This window comes from Wolffia australiana, chromosome 7 (genome assembly GCF_029677425.1).
Source record: "Wolffia australiana isolate 7733 chromosome 7, ASM2967742v1".
Classification (NCBI taxonomy): Eukaryota; Viridiplantae; Streptophyta; class Magnoliopsida; order Alismatales; family Araceae; genus Wolffia; species Wolffia australiana.
In genome coordinates this window covers 1,727,867-1,750,812 of record NC_135841.1, presented here as the reverse complement: position 1 = coordinate 1,750,812, position 22,946 = coordinate 1,727,867, and positions in this window count along the sequence as shown.

The window sequence follows — 22,946 nt, the reverse complement described above, 5'->3', positions numbered from 1 at the left end:
CCATTTTACCTAGGTATCAAAGCCGAATTTCGAGAGGAGGGGGTCATTCTTGATGGTGCTCTATCACAGCTGCAAGACAGAGAGGAGCTCCAGCTTGGATCAACCTATTTGGTACTTTTTCCTTCTTTGTATTTGAACTTTTGGTGTATTTTGCATGTTGTTAGTTGAATTTCCTAATCTTTCTTCTTGATCCCTGTCTGAACTTCTAAATCCTTTGGCTTGAGCGGAATGTACAAGCCCTGACTAGGATTTAGAGGAGAAATTGAGAGATTTCCTAGCTATTCCAAGTGCATATAACCCGATTCGTAGGGTTGGGTTCAGCCTTGCATCTTCTTTCAAATTTTCATTTTAACATCTTTCGCCATAATTCTAAGACTTCAAATTTCACAAAAGCCTATATGCATAGTTTTTTGGTGAAAGGAATTTACCACTATACTTAGATTATTGGATCTGATCTTGGTCAATATTTACCTTGTTTTAGCTTTTAAACTTTATTAATTTGAGCGCCTATAAGCGATATTTTGATAAGAATAATAAATTAAAAATATTACTTTCACAAATAGTTCAATGCCGTAATTCCCAAAATTTTATTTGGAGAAACTATTAAAAACCGAGTCAAGATTTCCCCAATATGTGATACTATTTTTTTTTGTGTTTTTCTTTGCAAAGCCACCTCATTCTGGTATCTGTTCTCATACTCTATGACAAAAAATATTTTTTATCCATGTATCCTAATGAAATCGTTATGACTCCCTCTCTATGACTATTTTCCCGAGTTATTGATTGTATCCAATATTTATTTTTATGGAAATAATTTAAAGTAGTGAAATTGAATTGCAATTATTGGCAAAATAGATCATGTTTGATTAATATTATCGGGAATAATATTCCAAAATGAGCTTAAAAATGTTGATGGTTTGAGATGAAATAAGTTTCCATGTCTTAATTAAGGTAAAAACACATGTAAAAGCTTTAATTGAGGTATCTTTGCTCCAGTCAATATTATCTATAGATTGATAATTTATTAGATTTACCGTAAACTCTGAACATTTAGTTACAAGAAAAGGCCTTAATATTTAGGGTTAGTTATTTAGAAGGCATCAAGGGTATTAATATTCCATAGTACATCAATTATATATGTGTGTTGTCAAGCCTAAAATAATTAAATTAAAGTTATGATGATGTTTTGAACTTTATGAATTTTAGGTCTTTTTACTTGTTTGAAGTCTTATTCTGGAGAAAACAACTTTTTGAGTCAGAATATGATTTTTCTTGAATTTTTCCAAGAAGAAAAAAAATATATTTTTGGATTTATATTTAAATTTAGAGGGATCAACTAAGGTTTTGGGGTAAATCATTTGCTATGGAATTCAGATGGATCAGTTGGATTCAATTGAATGATGAAAAATCATTGATTTCCTCCATGATTGTCATCAACCAATCACTCAAAATATCCAATAATGACCAATCAATGACAGACACGTTAAGTGGAAAAAATTAGAGGATTTAAATCACATTAAATGTGATGAGAAGGTTGAGAAAGTCATAATATTGACCATTTGTCAACACGTAGCAAGTCCAAGTATACACATGGTTCCCATGTGTTTTCATTTTATTTGTTTATGTGGTACTACACCACACTCTAACATGGTGCCACATCACACACCAAGTTTTTATTGTCTTTTTGTGTACATGAACATGTGACACTCCATAGATTCTTGATCAAGAATGATGTGGAAAAATCTCAAATAATCATTAATGAATCTTTATAATATAAAGGAATAAACCGTACACACGATGTGATAGTGGTTGTGAGGATGCGGAGAGAAAAATATTTGAATTAGATCAATGGCTAAGAATCGCCCAACTTCAGGGCTTGATATTTGACGATCTAGAAGACTGATAGAACAAAACTTTTTAGGGTACCTTCTTCTTTCTGTCCTATATCCATCCATGTATTTTATTTATTAAAGATCCCCATCATCTTGGTAAAAATATCTTTGAACTTACTTCCTCCTTTGAGAGTCTAGTTCAAAGAGAGTGAGGCTTTTGAAGATCCATCACATGTATTTTGGGGTACTGAGAGTTTGAGAAGATCAAGAGTGAAGTCGAGAGGCTTGCCTGCATCATAAAATTGGAGCCATCTTGGAATAACATATGGACTTATGGTAAGTAATCTTGACTCACATTGATTCATCTTCATCATATGTACCAGGTTAGATCCATGTAAATCCCCTTCTTTCATTCCATTTCACTATCATCACTACATTCCATCCTGTCACTTCCATCCCAAATCTCAATCTCATCTTAACCTTAAACCTGAATCCACATATTTTTATTCTGTTTTCCTCTTATCTATCACCTCATTCATCATTAGCTCTTCTTACCACCATCTATCTTACTCTATATTAAGTTATTTTAGTTTATTTACGTCATCCTAATTTTCCCTTTGATTAATTATAATATTATTCTCATTAAACTGTTATAATCACTCTCCAGCTCACCGTTCCATTGCATTACTATATCATACTTTATATGTATTCCCATTTAAAGAGGACAGAATCCCTAATCATCGTTTCATGCGGAGATGACTTTTAGTATCTAAACTACTATCTAAATTTACTCGCGTGAGTATCAGCCTTGTATAAATTCATTGGTTAAACTCAAAACCATTAATCACGTAATTAAATCCTTATTGTTTAGTTTATCAATTGGCACAATTGACGAGGAATTATACAATTAGGGATTTTATTTAATTTTATTGGGTAATTTTTTTTCAGCAACCTGTTTTAAGAGTGAAAATAGTCAGAAAATTAATAAAAACTCTCAAGGAAGATACACCGATGATCGTTCTGAGGACTATGTGATAGATGAAAAAATCAGGGATGGTAAATCAAAGAAGAAGATTAAATGAGTGTTTGGCTCCTCTAGGGTATGAACCTCTCACAAAGTTAATGTTCCTAGTGATGAGGGCTCATATATTAAAATAGATCATCATTTGATTCAGGTTTTTCCAAATTTTTATTGTTTATTTTAAGAAGAGTTTTACATGCATTTAGAATAATTATCTTTTATTTCCCGAAATATTCATTTTGAAAGATTACTAATGAAGTAGTAAAAATGACCTTATTTCCACTCAGTTTTTAGAGACAGAGATCAAAATTAGTTTACATCATTATCCTTGATTTTTTATTCTTGGAAATAAATGGAAATTTAATTCTTGAGAAAACAATATTCCATTGGAAAAACAATCGCACAGAGGAGAGCTATACTGGAATATAGCCAAGGACCCAATGAATCCAAAGGTGAAATATGGGAAAATTTAATGCAATGAAGTAGAAATTGCCTGCACCATGGTATAAAAAATGAGAGATTTTCTCAATTTTTTATACAGTATTTACAGATGAAGACCAAAAAATTATCGACACCGAGGCAGGAGGTGCATTTATGCATAAATATTTCAATGAAGCTTTTGAAACCTTAGAAACACTAATAGTGAATATTGCATGTTATGCCGCCCTCAACCACCCTGGAAGAAAAATAAATTATAGAAGAAGTGAGGTGATAGAGGTAAGTTTGATCAAATCTAATTTACAAATTGACCAGTAAATGAAAGTAGTTTCTGGTTTATCTAAAGGGTTAGATAAGATGAGCACCCATGATTCACCTCATCCTTCTCAGTTGTATATTTCATTATCCCACAATTTCACCAGTTCAGATCATGTAGGAAATGATTGCCCTTTCCATGAACAGGCTATGGTTATTGATAGATCCATGATGGATTGGCCCATGGGTAAAAATTCTTCAAACTCTAGAGATAATGGAAATCATGGGAGTAATATGAACAAAAATTCTTGTCAAACTTTTCAGCGGCAAGAAAAGATGAATTTACATCCACGTGATATTCGGAACACTTTCTAACAGCATACTTAACCATCTTATGATGAGCTATGAAGGAATGCATAATAACAACAGGATCAATTGGAGAAAATGTTAGCTCAAATGCTGGATTGATGAATGTGTTCAAAAGATGTTGGAGAACATGAGAGAAGAAAAATTGCCAAAAGTCAAATAGAAACAAAAAGGTAAATTGGATGAAAGTGGTTCCTACAACCATGAATCAGGCTGACTCCCAACTCAAACTATTGATGGCCAAGAATAAGCAAATGGAGGAGATCCAAACTAGATTACCAACTAGTCACGAAGAAATATCATTACCTCTTGTCCTTTCTTGATCAGACTTTACAAAATTATCAGATAATAATTATTTCTTTTGTCTAGATGGATATTCAGGGTATAGTCAAATAAATATTTACCCTCAAGATCAAGAAGATACTACTTTCACTTGTCCATTTGGAACTTTTTCATTTAGGAGAATGGTTATTGGACTATGTAATGCTCCAGCTACATTTTGGAGATTAATGCTGCCACATTCTCAGAGTTAGTAATAATTTTTTTAGCGATTTTTTATAGATGACTTTTCTGTTTTTAGTCAAAACTTTAATGCATGCTTGGTTAACTTTAAAAAAGTTTTGCAAATGTGCTTGGAAAGGGTTTGAGCTTAGTTATAAAATGGCTTATTTCATGGTGCAAGAGGGAACAGTCTTGGGGCATCTATCTAGTAAGCAACCATGGATGAGAGTTGGACAAGGCTAAGGTAGAAGTTGTCTAGAAATTTCCACGTCCCACCAAAATAGGGAACTTTGAGGGTTCTTCGACTATGTGGGCTTCTATAGACTGTACATCAAAGATTTTGCTAAATTGTCTACAATGTTGACCAATTTATAAGTTAATGATGCAAATTTTAAGATTAAATATGTAGGGAAGAAAGCTTTTATGCAGATTAAGGAGGCTCTAACGAAAGCACCAATCTTAAAAAGTCTAAATTGGAATCTCCTCTTTGAACTCATATCAGACGCTTCTAACTATGTATGGGGCGTGATGCTTGATCAAAGTATTGGAAAGAGGTTGGTGGCCATCTATTACCCCAGAAAAACCATAGTGGATGCATAACACTACAACTGAAAGGAATCTTCTGGCTATTTTGTTTTGGCCTTAGATAGATTTGGATCATATGTGTTTGGAAGGGAAATAAATATGTTTTCTCGTCATGCATCTATTAGGTATTTGATGAAAAAGAAAGAAGAAAAACTTAAAGAGGAATTAAATGGACATTACTAATTCAATTTAGAGATAAAAAAGCGTGGATCTGAATTTTTTTTCATTGACCATTCATCTAGATTACACATCAACACCGCAAATCCCATCTTTGAAGCCTTTCTAGATGAACATACTGTTAGTGTCAGCCCTAGAAGCACTCCTTGGTTTGCACACACAGTAATTACCTGGTTTCAGGAAGGACGCAAATGAATGGCTCGAGCGAGAAAGAAATAAAATGTTTAGAGAGGTTCACTTTTAATCTTCAAAACACCCCCAAACTTTCTGATTAAAGTGTGGATCTGATTTTTAGTAAAGGTTTATCAGGAGAGGAAAATCTGAGTGTTTTAGAGTATTATCATTTATCTTTTTTCTAATGGAAATTTCTCTTGAAAATTATTGTGTCCAATTTTTTTCAATGTGGTTCCTTTTGGCTTACTTTATTTAAAGACTCATTTGATGTTTGTAAGAATTTCTTGAAATGTGAATCCATGGTGAACCTTAAAAATACCTATTGTATGCCTTAAATAAAATTATTGATATAGAAATATTTGATTTTTAAGCCATGGAGTTGAGGGGACTCTTTGTACCATCGTATGGGCGTGAATATATTCTGATGGCTGTAGATTGTGTGTCAAAGTGGTTTGGGGAAATATCCGCTCAGACAAACGACCATAAAGTAGTATTTCAAATATTGAATCAACATCTATTATTTAGATTTGGATGTCTGAGAGTAATAATTAGTAATCGTGGATCACATTTTGGTTCGAAACTTCTTAAGTATGGGGTTCATTATATGATAAATAATCCTTACCATCCCCATGCCAATAGCCCGATTGAAGTGAGCAATCAGGAAATCAAGAAGGTCCTTAAAAGGATCATATGGCCAGATGGTAAGTGTTGGAGTAAACAATTACCTAATGTGTTATGGGATTTGGAAACATGCTAGAGGGACCCATTGGGATGTCTCCTTATAGTCTGGATTTTAGAAAAACATTTCATCTTCTAGTGGAGACTCAACATGGGGCTTATTGGGCAATTAGGAAATTGAATCTTGCTTTACAATATGTATGAAAAAAAAGCATGTTATAGCTACAGGAGCATCAAAAGTTGAGGAACAAAGTGGATCTGAAAGCTGTGTTTTGTAACACTAAAATTAAATATTTACTTGGTGGTAAATAAAACAGGATAACTTTTTATGGATTTTTTGGTAGTTTTTTCCACTAAACTTTAGGAGCCGTCAAGATGATCCATTGATTATTAAATTATTTAATAATGGAGCTATATTAATTTCAAATATGAAGAGTGTTTGACAATTTCAAGTGGATGGACAGAGATTGAAGCCATTCCTAGATATAGGTCCTCAACTAGAGGAAGTTTTGACAGACCTACATCATGATCCTGAAACATGATCTTGCATTAGTAAATTACTCTAGTTATTAGACTTGCTTTTGAATGTTTAAGCTTTGACATGTACTTTTGAGTTTTGTTCTAGTTTTATTTTTTTAGTCAATAAAGTTAATATTATATAAATCTGATAGATAATCTGCTCATGATTCTTTCTAGGAAGTTAATGTTTATAAGGATCTAAGAAATGGGAATAATTTCAAATGTGATCTAGAATTAGAAGAGAAAGCCATATCTCATCACAAGCATAATAAGCCCAAGGAATTACGATTTTCTATGCATTTTATTTCCCTGATTAAAGTTTTTGATTGCATTAGATACCATTAATATTTTATATTGGGGGTGGGGAGAGAAATAATTAGTTCCTAACATTTTTATATTCTTATATCATTTCACTTTGAGGGATAGAGTAATATTATAATGAATTTAATGATACTCATTTTCAAGAATTCATTCACCTCATTTTCGAGAATTGAATCATGTAGCGGATAAAAAAACTCTAGATAGTATGGGCCATGTTCTAGACTCATGTGGTTTTCTCCAGACTAGGTAGGATATGTGGTAGGGTGAGGAATATATATGATAATCAAAGGGTTCAAGTAATATCATCTAAGGTGGAATGCCAAGTGGACCACCAATTATCCATTCTTCCACTTGTTGATCTTATCTAGTAATTTGAGTCTCCAATAAGTTGATTCCCAATAGGGATAAAAATAATAATTTCTTTAAGTCATTTTGGAAAGCTATGTGTGCGTCCTCTTCACCCACATTCTCAGCTTACTTCTCACTAGTTCACTTGTTGTTTCTCATTTCTATAGGTATCCATTTACTCCCCCTTAGTCCTAAATACTTATGATATGCCAATTCCCAAGTTTTTTCTCTTCTTCCACTTGTGATATCAATATTTCATGATATATTTTTCTTATTATCCCCCTCTTTGTTTTCATCTACATCCTCTCATCCCATTTGTTTTTGTATGTGGGGTTTCTTATTTTTGAGAGCATCTAATTCCTTTTCTTTCATCACTTGTTGGTCACTACCTTTATTATCACATGCTTAGGGGGTACAAGACATTGAGTTCACTTCTAGAAAAGCAATTTTATTGTTCTTTTTCTCTAAACACTTCTGGTGTATTCTGCCTATTCATCTATAATTGGGACTAAGATATCTGAGTATGATACGCCTATCCATTATCGGTTTCATACTTTTACACATAGTTAGATCGGAGCTTCATCACACATGTTTCATTGATACACAGTTAACATTTTGTGATTGATTGAGAGGATAAAAATGACCATCTTTTACTTTCAGGTAGAAGGACCTAAATACTAATTAGCCACCACTTGAGAACGATATTTATAGATAGGAACAAAAAAGAGAGTATCCCTTGAATTATAGTAGCATACCAAGAAACAAGTATGCTTCACTCCTCATGACCACCGACTTCTTTTGAAACCATAAGGGATAAATTCATTTATGCATTTACATGTAATGTTTAACTACCTGGGCAAGAGGCCAAATCACCAACGTAGGGCTTAATATTTGAACCGATTGTTGGAAGCCAGATTTTATATCCTTGCTCAAATATTTATGTTGATCAGACACCATTTGCCAAGTGAAACATCGTGGCCAACGTGGAGTTATCTACATGCATTAGATATTTATATCCTAATTATTGTATATTTTATAGAGCTTAAATATAAATAAATAAACCCAAATATTTATAACTTTAAATAAGATAATATCATATATCTAATAGTATTTTTAAAAAAATGAAGTTAAATTTATAATTATAAAAAATCCTGGTTATAGTTGAATTCTAAGTATTTTCTCAAAGGCATTCACACAAACTTAGTAGAACTCATCATCACCTCACGTTGGATACCCCTGAATAGCTTACGGAGTAGCCCTAATCTGTATTTTTAAAAAAACTGTGTGCAGTGTATCCTCGTTCTCATTTCCTAGATAAGTAGAACGTATTTAACATAGTTAAAGTGAATAAAATTTTAACAAGCTTATTCATCTCCCCCTCTAAGGTCATACCTTACCCGCTTAAAAAATATCAATATTTTATTACAATAGAAATCTCCAGAAATAGAATACCATTGCAATGGTTTTCTTAAGGACAGTTCGAGCCTGGGATTTCATCTTATTTTTTAGAGCAACCAAGACATCCAGATTGTGCACAACAATTATATTATTGTAGTGGCATTTTAAAAAGTATTTTGGCCAAATCAGAAAATGATCATCTACGGATTTTTGTGATCATGAGTTCCAAAGGCATCAGTGTCATTATTGGCGTTGGGTTATGTGCCTTGGTTCAGCCATGGAAAACACCAATCGATCTTTAAAACAAAACATTGAAAGTACCTTTTGGGGAACTCATTATACCCTTGAATTTGCCGCTCTGAGATCACTCTAAAGCTGTTCATGTGTCCGACCTCTAGACGTATCCATGCGATCACTTGGCGCTTGGATCTCCACGTCTTCTTCTTCAACTCTTCTTGAAAATATAGAAGATCTCCTCACCATGAAGACACTCTTCCTTGGATGAGTGGAGAAGAGAGTGGAGAAAGAGAGAGGGGCACTCAAATCAGGCTTACATGGGTGTTTAAAATGAGACCCCTTTCCCTCTTAATATTGCACTTAAGGTTTTTCTCAAAAACCCTACAAAGTAAAATATATCCACCAATGCCCATATGACCTTGTGCGTGTGACCCTCTAGGCCCATGTATCGTTCTAGTTAATAACTTTAATGGTGACATTAATTAACTATATCAACATATAGATTAATTCAATAAAGATCGATTTAACCCAATCGATAGATTAAGTCTCTAGCCTCTGGGGTGCCAAGTTACAAATCGTGCTCTAGAAGATACTAAGTGATAAATGTTATTCTGTCATTTTTTAAACATATATATTGATGATTTTTTATGTACTTATATTCAATATATGTTTCTTTTGACTAAACCCACTTGATTCTATGAGTCAAGTGGATTAGATCTCATCTTTGTTTAATAAGTACAGATATTTAGTTGGAGATAAAGCTTTGGATCAGGAGGGGCTCCTGGACCAAGTCAAATCAAAGCTATGGATCAGGAGGAGGTGCCTGGATCAAGTCAAATCAATCTATTAATCAGGAGGAGGCGCCTGGACCAAGTCAAATCAAGCCTATTAATCAGGAGGAGGCACCTAGACCAAGTCAAAATCAAGCCTATTAACCAGGAGGGGCATCCAGACCAAGGTAGTTATGCATGCAGATTATCCAAGTCAACTGGATATCACAAATCAAGCTGGACCATTCAAATGATCCAAGCAGTTTTTAGAGAAGAAAACCATATAAATACTCTCCAAAGCAATGTGTAAGATTGTCTAGAATTTTTATGGAAAGAGTGGAGTGTTGTTTGTTCTGAAAGTTCTGTAGACCCTCTATTGTTGATGAACAATTGAGTGGAGTGAAGAAGCAACGCTGAGAAGACTCTAAGGAGGAGGATCGTTTACCAGCCGATCAAGGGTGTGACACAAGGTAAATGTGATTTTTTAGAGTTCAGTAAATTGCTTAATCATTCCTTTTTAAGACAGATTCAATTGGGTTGGAAAGTACAGGATTGTAACTTTCCAACATATCCAATTAAATCTGTTCAAAAAATTCTTATTTCAAAGTTATTGCTCATCTCATAGAGATCTGGATTTTGACTAAGTCCAGATCTGTATGAGATTCGAATTTAAATTTTGAATTAATAAATATTAAATAAATAAAAATTTGATTTCAGAAATAGTTAAATCTTTACTCTTATTTAAAAACTTGAAATCTCGAAACCATTTTAAAAAAATTATTGATTGAATGGAAATATAAATTTAACTGAAATATCTGCTCCTTGTGGTTCGACCCTTACTTACCCTAGGTTAGTGAGGTAATTTTATTTTTTGAATAATCTCGAATCCTCACACATTGATAAGATTATCAAGTCCTGAAACTATTATTTAAAATATCAAAATTTGAGATTATCACTGAGTAGTCTCAAACTCTCTCATTGAACCTTTATCGTCATCGGTTACCATATATGTATAATCCATCATCCACGCAAGACTCTCGAACGACTTAGGGTATGGTTTATCATCAAAACCTAACCCATCATTCAATTAGTACTGATGCGTAACGGGGATCATTGGAGAATGCATTCTCCAATATCCTCACAACCCTAGCCTGCAATTTTTCTGCATTGTCTTCCTTGACTCAATCTCCTCTTATACCGAGGGCGGATGATCCCCTCTTGACCACTCAATCATCTCCGCAAGCTTCTTACTACATCTGATTTATAACTTATTTGAATCCCATGATTAGAGGCTCGTAAGTCATAGTCAAAATGTAGTCGTCCACTCACGAGATGTCCTTGGTGTCTCAGGTCAATGGATCACTTATACAACCGTGACTTGAATCAACCTGATTGACGTTTAGGTATAATACCATTCAGGGATTTTTATGGATCAATTCAGTGAACTCTTTCTCCAAAGAGCACCCACTATATGTCCTTAGTGTTGCCACACTAATAGCTACAGGATCAGCTATACTTATCGTATAAGTAGAATCAACTATTGCTATTATATCCGAATAATTTGATGTCCGTCTCGACTATCCATTGAATAGAAATATTTATGATGGGGGACCATCTGGACAGCACGACAAACCTTCGCCAACAGCCACACCGAGCCGCTCGAGCCGATGCCCGCGACGCCTCGTTCAAGTACTCGAAGTAGAGTTCAAGCTGCACCCATGTTTTCTATGTTTATTTTCTTCGTATCTTTGTTGTAATTTCATCGCTGGATTTTGTACCAGGCCGTTCGTGTTTTGGCCTCGTCCATTCCGTTCATTTTATTTTCTCGTTTTAGAGGAAACTGCTTGTGTTGAGACGGTTTTCTCAAGTAGTGCTGGTTGGGCATGCCCGTGCTCCTATATAAGGACGGCATGCCCAAGAGGATGGACAGGCTTATTGTGAAGAAATCAAGTATTGTCTTTTTTTTCTTTCATTTTTTCTCATAGCCGTAGTGTAGCAGCTAGTTCGTAGTAGTTGGTATTTTCGAGATCGTGGAGGCGTGGTCTACTATCCACATCCGGAACAACGTGGAGTTCTACGTCTCCTCCCAGTCATAGTTTCTCTCTTGCAAGAAATTAGGTTCTTGGCACTTACATCCCAAGAAACTATCAAAAACAGGGTTCTTGGAGGTGAACTTGGGTCATCGACATCAACCCTCGCCTTCGGAGCCCCTGGCCGCCAGAGTCTCTGCACCGCCGTTCCGTCAAAGCTCCATCGTCATCTTCCATCATCGATTCGTTGCGCCATGTACCCGTGCTCACGTCCGCATCCAGAGCATCTCGTCCACGATCCCGCCCAAAAGCCAGCGCACTGCAGTCCACACCAGAGCGCCGGGTTCTCTCAACGCCCACACGCTCCTGCGCACCGCACCCGCTTTGGCTTGCCGCGGCTGTACCCGCATCCACACCCGTCTTCTTCTGGTGCCGTGCGCCCTCGACCAAGCCACACCCGCGCCCGCGCCCGCCTTCATCTGACGTCACGTGCACTCGACCCTGCCCGCATTCGCGCCCGCTTCAGCGCGCCACGGTTACGTCCACACCCGCGACCGCACGTGGCCCGCGCCCATGCCCGTGGAGCATGCTACGCCCACGTCGTGCCCGAGAACAACACCCGCGGGCCGCGCCTGGGTCGTCGTCCAGCCATGCCTGCCGCTGTGCCCCGCGTGTCGAGCCCGCTGCCTCTCTCTCTCTCTCCGCCTGTTGCTTGTGAGCTCCACACCGTTACTCTGCGCGTCAACCATCATCAACGACGGCCTCTTGATCGACTTACCAGGTTCACAGGAAAATCTTCCCCTCTGATTGCAGATCTTTGCTTTCTTTCAATATTTGTCTCGTTGTTGTTCTGTGCCTCGAGAAATAGGAACCACGTTAGCCCCGTCTAAAACCCATAGAAAGAGTAAATAGTCTATTTTTCTTCTTGTGGTAGTGCATTATCTCCTTCGTGGGACGTAGGACGCCTTGGATAGTAAAACTATACCTCGTCTTACGCGTTCGAATTTGATCCAAAGGGATGTTGGGGAGTCGATTGTGCTCAATCGAACTTCGCCAATTTAGCTAATCATTGACTTTGAATGTGACATTTCTCATACTTGTCGTTGTTCTCTAACCGCATAACCCTAATAGTTAGCATTTTAGTGATTTTCTAAACGACAGCTGTGGTGTAACCCGAGCCGACCGATCCCGACAGGTCGTGTTACATCAATTTAGAATAAATATTTAAAGCCTTGTGATCACTGTATTTTGATCTCATCATAATTCACTAAGTCATTGCATGTATTCATGGACTTCATTATAAACATCACAAGGAATAAAAATGAACGCAAATATTTTATTTAATGCACCTAAAGGAATTTGTCTTAGGGCATCTAGTCAGCAAGCATGGCTTAGAGGTGTAGAAGGCTAATGTGAGAGTGATCTAGAAAACATATATTTTTTAGGAAGAAAATAGGCACATTTTCTAATCATGCAGCAAGTTGATACTTGACGAATATGAAAGCATAAAAATCTAGCTTAATTAGATGGATATTACTTATTCAATAATTTCCTTTACAATAAAATATAAACATGGATAAGAAATCTTTAATGCTGAACATTTATCTGGATTACAGGTCAACACCACACTCCTATTTCTGAAACCTTTCTGTGTAAACATATTCTTAGATTTTTTCCTAGAACCACTCCATAGTTAGCACCTATAGTGAATGACTTGGTTTTAGGAAAGACCAAGATAAATAAAGTTTATGTCTCTAGTTCTCTATTTCTAATCCTAGGAAGACCCTAAAATTTTTGATTCAGGTGTGATAACATGCATCTTTAGCACTTTAATCTGATCATATTTACATGTTTACTTGCCTTAAATCACTTATATTTGGATGTTATCAAGCTTAAAATGATTAAATCTATTTTTATAATGATGTTATGAATTTACTGCATTTTATGAATTTTTGGGGATTTTCCAACAAAAGATTCTAAAATAATATAACTTTTTGAGACAGCATATGATTTTATGGATTTTTTTGACATTATATTTGGAAATATGATTTTTCTAAGTTGAAATATATATATATTTATTTATATTTTTTGTGATTTTATTTTATTAATATAAACTTTAGAAGATTTTCTAGCCCTTTTGTCTTGCGTTGCCACGTGTCGCTGTGTGATTCGTCAAACGATGATGAATCATAGCTAGCGGTAATTGACAACACCATTATTGAATTTATGACCAATGACACAATTTTTTGCTTTTTCTGGCGCTAGGATGACGTGGATAAATAAAAATAAGGGAAATTTTTTTGCAATTAATGCTTACGCGGACCAAGGCGCAAAAAGACAAAAATTCACTTTTTCCTCTCTTTGTGAAAGTCAATAATGGCCGATGTAGTGCATTGACATGGTGCCATTAATTGTGGGCTTTTTATTGGACCATCGCTGACGTGGCTCGCTCTGACACGATGCCACGTTAGTTGCGAGAATGATAATTGAAAATTTTAAATAATATCAATAGTATGATTCACTTTTATCTTTTTCTTCCTACATGTACACGCGTCGACTCCAGAAAATGAGAACACAGAGGATGATGCAGCATGGAATTTCAAAGGATTTGACGGTTCATCCGAAAACAGAAAAAGAGGAAGCATTACACATGATGACGAGGGGAGAGAAAAAATCAAGGGATAGGATTGCTCCAAGTTCAAACGACAATATTTGACGATCTTCAACTCCGATTGAGCTGAAATTTTCAGCACTGCTTCGTCTCCCCCTCCTCTTTCCATCCCTAACTCTAATCTATAAATAGAGGTCTGGATCTCTATGAAATTCATCTTGAATGTGCTTCCTACTTTTGTGGGCTGATTGAAAATGAGTTTTGAGATCCATCAAGTGTGTTCGTAGTGTCCTAGGTGTGTGCAAAGAAGCACTAGAGATGAGGGGAAGCTTACTGACATTCGTAAATCTCTTTGATCATGCGGAACATAAGGATTTAATGCAAGTGTCTTCGCCTTATGTTGCTCTTTTCTCGATATCGTTGTTAGCTTAATTAGTGTTTATCATTATTGTTTCACTATCATTATATTTCCTTACATCCCCCTTATCTCGTCTCTAACTTTTCCATCACACCGTTCCTACATTCAATCACTATTGTATCCTTCACGTTCTCTATCTCACCCACATATCACTTCGCATAATTCTACGTTTGCTTCCTCTTTTCTTTACTAATTTAAGTTGAATTATAGCTATTGCATCCTTTCACTCGATATCACTAGCTCACATATGCTATTCTCGTCTTCATCTCGTCTCATAATCACTATAGTATGAAAGTTAAATCCTTTATCATCATTCCCTGTGGAGATGATCCGTACTCATCACTAACTAAATATTCCTAAGTACGGTTAAATATATTGAATAATCTTAATTACCAATGACGAATTGAAACCCCTAAAATTGAGACTATCAAGGTGTGGATCAGATTTTGAGGAGATGTGCACTATAAGAGGAACATAGGAGCAGTTTATAATTTTTTATTCATCTTTTTCTAGCTGAAATTTCTCTTTTAAAATCAATGCTCCAAAGTTCTTCTATGATTTGGCTTACTCCATCTAAATATTCATTTTATTTTAGTAAGATTTATGGAATTTATGAGGATATGCCTTAAAACCAATTAATGAGATTGAAATATTTGATTTGTGGGGGCATAGATTATGATAGGTGCAGATTGCCTGTACAAGTGGGGTTAGGTAATCCCCAATCAGCAAAATGATCATAAATTAGTTTTGGAAGTCTTAAATTAACATATATTTTCCAAATGTGGATGTCTTTGGGAAATAATTAAGGATGGTGGGTAACATTTTCCATCTCTACTTGAGAAGTATGGGGTTCATCATAAGGGATAGATTACTAGGTCTGTTTATACGCATATAGTTGGGAAAACATGTCACCTTCAGGTGAAGATTGATAATCTAGATTTTTGGATAATTAAAAAATTGAGTCCTTTAGAAGATACAAGAAAAACTGCATACTACTGCGACATGAGCTTTAAGGATGAGGAATGAATTGTATGAGAACTCTGTGATTTATTTGACTTAAATAAAAGCTTTCTATGATAGTAAATTAAATAGGATATTTTTAATAAAAATGAAAATTTTTTTGCCTTATAACTCACTTTTGAAGTTGTTTTCAAGGAAGCTTAGGAGCCAATGGGCTTTTCATTTATTGACTATTTTTTTTAATAATGGACCTGTTTTGATTTTATATCCAAAGATATGTCAACAATTTAAACTAGATAGACAGATATTGAAGCCGTACCTAGAGGTAGACCCACAGCTAATAGAAGTATTAGCGGACCTACATGTTGATCCTGAAACTTGATCTTGTGCTAGTTTACTACTCTAGTTATTAGACTTGAATTTGAACATTTACGCTTTGACATTTACTTTTGGATTTTTGTTCTCTTTTTGTTTTTGAGATCAATAAAAATGTATATTATATAATTAGCCCATATGGTCCTCTCATTCTTTTGAGCCATCCAACATTCTTTTATTTCTTAACACATAGTTAGATGGGAGCATCATCACACATGTTTCGTTGATAAATAATTCATATTTTGTGTTTGATTAAGAGGAGAATAATGACAATGTTTACTTTTAGGCACAAAGAAAGTTAGAGGGAAACCTAAATGATAAGTAGCCGCCACTTGAAAGTGATTGACATAGATATGAAAAAATGAAAGAGAATACATTGGATTATATGTCATGCCCTACAAGAAATATGTTTCACTCGTCATGACCACCAGCTCTTTGTGAAATCATAAGCGAGTATATCATTGGCTCTCTATCATTACATAGATACATGCATACTTGGAGGTGTAGCTCATATCTTTAGACATCATTTTATATTCTGAGGATCACAAGACGAGTAGATAACCCAAGGGAAATTAGAGGCCATTGCTAAGGGACTTACAAATATTTAAGTTGAGGGGTCTGATAACATGCATGTCTAATACATTACTATGACAATATTTACATGTTTTTTGCATTAAATTGATCTTATATATATTTTATCATGCCTAAAATGATTACTTTAATTCAGAATGGTGTTTTACATTTACTTAGCTTTTAGGTCTTTTTTAGGATTTTCTAACATCATACTTTTAAGTCTAAATATGCTTTATCCTGAAACTTTGTTAATCAAAAAATATTTTTCTTTATGTTCTCATACTTATGTAAAACTTTAAACAAATCAATAATTTTTTTGGGGATAATATTATTCTATGCCAGGTGTCCCGATTAAATTCAATCAAATGGTGACAAATCATGAAAAAGATGATTGTTATCTTTCAATCATGAAAAAGATGCCATCATGGACAATCAATGCCAGATGCCTTATTATTTTTTTGACTACAGGGGATGACGTGGCCTAATGAAAAAAAATTAAAATGATTGCTTTGTTGACCTATTTTAGGTAAAGAAAATCATAAATAAATGTTGATTGCTTTATTTTTTTAACTTTTTGATTGGTCAAAAGTTGCAGCACAATCCATGAGCCAATGCAGAAGCGAATGCATGTATACACATGGCACACTCATGTACACTTGGTGCCATGGGTTGCTTTTCCTTTGCAATAAAGATATGAAGTGTAGATGTGGTGCACGCTGTCATGACAGCACACCACACTCTGATGTGACACCTCACACACTGACACAACGACGTGTCAAAAGATCTCTAATATTAATAAACTATGTTTTTATTATATTTTTGTGTGATGTAGAATAACTCCATAGATTGTTCATCAAGAATGATGTAGAATAACTTCATAATATCATTGAATAATGTTTAAAGTTTAAAGAATAAACTCTACATACTTATCTGTTAGGGTAATTATAAACAACTGTAGCTAACTCTTTGATGTTATCCATATAGAATTAAATAGAAATTAAAAAGTGAAAATCCATATGTAACTCATTCAATTAATGGATTAGAGTTTATAGAAAAAACTTTATTTATCAATTTTTTCAAAAATAAAAAATAAGTGAATTGTATAAAATGGTTTAAAATGATTATTTCCACAAAATGGGTTCAGATTCCCCAAATACATGATCATCCATAATATCCACAAGAATGATACTATGGTGGATTTAGGATGAATTGTAAAAACACATTCAGACTTACATCTATAAACAGAATATTGAGTTTCAGGGTGATAACCCAAAAATAGGGGTAAATTTTATGCGATTTTAAACCCTTGTCATTGTCAATTTTAGCTTATACAACACAATTTATAAAAACTCTATTTAAGAGGTGTAGTGATAAGTACAAGTGTCGTCCAAGGGAAGCTAGTAAGGAATCCAATTGATGTTTTCTTGAATAATTTGAACCTAATTGGGGTTAATTTAATCTTCAATAGAGATTAAATTGCCCTAATTAGATGAGAAATTTGGAAAGGGGGGTAGAAGAGATGAGATGAATGGAAGAAATAAGGAACTCTAATTTGAATTTATTGATCCAATTGAAGGGATCAAACAATTCAAATAGAGAGATTGAGAAGAAGATTTAGATTAGTTTTGGTTGATTCTGTAGATTTGATAATTTAGGAAAAACTACTCTACTGAATATTGAAATCGGAAATTTAATCTCCTAGAAAGTTAAGCTTTTTTATGTTGTTTTTTAAATAGTTTTCTTGAAATGCATTTGAATACCCAGTTAAATATCTTAATTTCTCCTCTCAATCCTAATCAGGGTTTGTACATGCCGCTCAAGCCAAGCGATTTAGAAGTTCAGACAGAAATTAAGAAGAACGATTAAGAGATTCAACTAATAACATCCAAAATACACCAAAAGATTCAAATACAATGAAGGAAAATGTACCAAACAAGTTGATCCAGGCTGGAGCTCCTCTCTGTCTTGCAGCTGTGATAGAGAACCATCAAGAATGACCCCCTCCTCTCGAAATTCGGCTTTTATACTTGGGTTAAATGGTAAAAATGACCATTTTACCCCTAATTAGTAATTAATTTTTATCCATCAATGTAGGATGATAATAATCCAACCATACAGATAGAAAGAGGGGATTAAGACGAGCAAATCCATAAAAAAGTCATCTTAAACGGACTTCGGGGTCAAAAGTTATTAATAAGTGAATTTAAACCAATGTTAACCATTGGATTTAAATTCATTTATTTAATTATTTTATCCTATAACACGCAATGATGTGTTGCTTCGTTATTGGCTGACGATGTTTGAGTTTCAAATGGCGGCTTGATTCTGCGACAGCCACGTACCCCCCTGTCAAAAATGAAATAACAAAAAAACTATTAAGATAAATAGAGGTCTTACAAATAGAAATGCATTTAGTAATGCATTCCTAACACAGTGTCGAATTAGCAAAAGCAACGTCACCATCCATGCGTGCACGTTGTACACGCCATGCGGGCGGTGATCTTACCGGCCAGGGCTGATCCTCATCACGTGCCGTCGGATTCTCATCTGATGGCCATGATGAGGCCATGTCGATCAGTCAAAAACCTCTTAGCGCTTTTGTAATAAAGTCCTTAAAAACTGGAATTTCCGCCTGACGCCGCCCACAGGTAATTGTATATATATATCCCTTGCGTGTTCTCTCTCCTCTGGCTTCTCTTAAAAACTTTCAAACAAATATTAAATAATTGCAATAAAACCCTAGAACAGTTTAAATGATATCTTTACGCTTGCAACCACGACCGAGAGCTATTTTTGAGGGCAACATTGCAACTAAAATTTACGAAAAGCCCTTCAAAGATTGAAAATAATCTTAGTACTCATTTTTTTCTTAAAAAAAATCTTTTTTCTTAATAAAAAATGCATTTCTTCCTCAAATAAATCTCAGAAAAATCCAATAACATCATAAAAAATCCTAGAAAATTCTAGAAAATTCACTGATTCATCCCCGTACTAGTAAATCTCAAAATTAAATATTAAACTTGCCATTTTCATTCAAAAATAATTATTTCAAGCTCAAATAAATCCCTTAAAATTCATAAAAATTAACAGAAATTTAGGGATAAATCAGGAATCACTTGAAAACATTAAATTTATGTAAATATATGACAACAAACCCTATTTAAGCTCTTTAAATGCATAAACTGTGCTAATATAATGAAATAAAGACCAAATTTAGGGTGTTATCACAGGGCCAAGGAGAAAAAATGCAATAGGACTCAATAAAATTTTGAAAATCCATCCTTCCATAGTCAACTAAAATTGATGTTGAAGGAAATATGAGAAGGAAGACTCCAAGATATATAAAAATTAAATTAATATTTTTCTAATGTCGTAGTATCCAATGGAACAAGAAAGGCGAATAATTGGGATCTCATATGTGGCAACCTCTGTAAGATTCTTTAAATTTCCCATTTAGATTCTCAGCATGTTTTCTAAAACTTTATGCATGTTTTTACTTATAAATCTCTGAATATTAAGGCTTAGTGCATTTTAGTATGTATGTTGATGAATGTTCAAAGTGAATTATGCCAAGTCAACCCTCAGTAAATGGATTCACATAAATTCAGACATTTTTATTGATACCATGGATGATGCGTATGAAGATAAGTGTCTTCATATGATTCAAACTGTGCTACTTCATTGGATGTAAAGACATGTGAATATCCTTCATGCTTGAGCATCTGGACACAAAGTCAAATCATCTATTTAGTACGTAATATTTGTACGAAATGTTTGTAGCCAAGGTGAATATCCTTTCCCAAATATCTATGTTGATAAGACACAATTTGAACAGGGAAACATGATGGCCAACATACACTTATCAACCTACCTTAGATATTTATATATGAATTGATATAACTTTTGTATTCACTTCATAAGTCATAGAAATTATTTAGAGAGCTTAGATATTTATAAATAAACCCAAATATTTAGAATATTTTGAATAAGATGATGTCACATATATAGTACAATTTTAAGAATTTCGTTAAGTTAACCTCATGGAGGAAATGACAATTATTGGTTTTAATTTGTATTACTTATTAAGTTAATACAAAAGTTGTAATTATTTCAATCAAAACTAAAGCATTTATCCTATCTTATTTTCAAATCAAATATCAAATACACTTGAAAATCGTATTTTCTTAAATTAAAGACTTCCCCCTTCACTGTCAAGGCCCCTATAGCAGATCTAGCCCTAATTTTAAATTACTTATTCTCTCTTTTGGTTAAAAGTGCACTACAAATGCCAAGCATCAGATCTTGCCTTTCTGAAAAAAATAAGAGTAATCTCCAACATTCATAAAATTCCATATGATCTACAATCATTCCATTTGACACGTGATTACAGAAGTTATATGCAAAAAAAGGAGAGCATTGAAAATTCAAGGCGAAAAGGAAATGAGTAACTTTCAGATTCATTTATGAGAGATTCTCTCAAATAATAACTATTAAATAAAAATAAGATATTTATTAAATGGTAATGAATTGAATAGTTATTCCATAATTTTAGTGTAATGTTTTGAATGCACATGCAAGAGGAAGAAACATCCAGAAGCACTATGGAAATATTTCAAAAGAAGAATCTTGATTTCCACACATCTTCAACTGGTGATGAATTTGATCCTAATTAAGGTTACCAACATCAAAATAATGAGAGGATATTAAGATAACAAGAAGGAAATAAAGAATCAGGACGTAGGTAAATACAATATTTTCCATTCAATCATTTCACTATACTAGATTCAACATTAAAAGTATTTTCTATTAGAATACACTTGTATAAAAATAGATAATTATTTCTTAAACATATTCTTAAAAATATGTTTTAATAGAAATTATTTACTTATCTGAAATTAGTTGGATTAATTAAACATACAAAATTTAAATGTATCCTAGTAGAGTTTGGGGGACAACTAGGTTAAGGCTTTGGTGTTAAAGACGAAAGATTATCAGCAACATTTTATTTACTTGATATCCTCGTTACACCTCAATTCTTAGCATTTTTCTCAAGGGCATTCACACAAACTTAGTAGGATTCATCATCACCTCATGCTGGTTACCCCTGAATAACAAAAACGATTATCCTAATCTGGACCAAAAAAATAACTGAGCATACCATATCCTCTATCTCAATTCCTAGATAAGTAGAATGTATTTAATATATTAGTGTGAATAAATTTTAAACAACCTTATTCATTTCTCCCTCTATTGTCATACCTTAGCCACTTTAACAGACAATCTCAATATATTATTTCAACAGGTTATCTTCAGAAATAGAATACCATTGCAATGGTTTTTTTTTGGACAGCTGAAGCCTGGGATTTCATCTTATCTTTTGAGCAACCACGACCTGCAGATTGTACACAACAGTTATATTTTTGTAGTGTCAGTTTAAAAAGTATTTCAGCTAAATCAGAAAATGATCATCTAGGGATTCTGTGAACAAGAGTTCCAGAGACTTTGGTGGCCTGATTGACATATTCGGCAGTGGGGTCTTTGACTGGGACGTCATTAATATCCTGGTTGACCGCCATGGTGAAAGAAAAAAAATAACCTAGAGGCTGATTTTTCTCCTCTTTATTACAAAATTACAAGTTCATTCAATGACAAGAGACCCTTTCTCAAACAAAAGTATGACATCAGCCATGATCATTACATAATTCCAATACAACGACTCTTAATACCAGATAATGATTTTAAATTCCATGGGCCCAGCTAGGGCTGCGCTCCTGAATTTTACAAGCCTTAGGTTTTCAGACCCATCCATGTGCTTGAAGACCTTGCGTGCTGACAATAAGTCAACCCACTTATTGGGAACACAAATGAATGCAGAGGCAGAGTTGGTTGGCCTTCTGTAGGGAGCCATTATAACTACATGGGCTTATTATGCAGGCAAGGTGGGTACAGTTTCTAGACAATGTCAGACCCTCTCATGCCTTCTCTATGGCCATTGCACCGACTGCACAGCACCCATCGACAGGCTCACATGCCTGTCTCCATCATGGATTGCACCACTTCACCTTATTCACATTACCATATAGTTGGGTTATCATCCATAATCATCACCCACGTGCCATCACTTTCTCTTTGCAACATCCTTGGACAAAGACCACTCCCAAAGTTAAAGGGTATTTGAGATTATTTTTTAGCATGCAAGTTTCTGACCAGATACTTCAAATTTTAAACAAGATCATCGCCATCCATCCACATTACAATACACTCTCACAATCAATGCCGGTTATCACGCCGCCGAGAAAAACTAAGTACCTTAAAAGGAAATTTCAGGATGTTTGAAGTATCTTTGAGTTACTAATCAC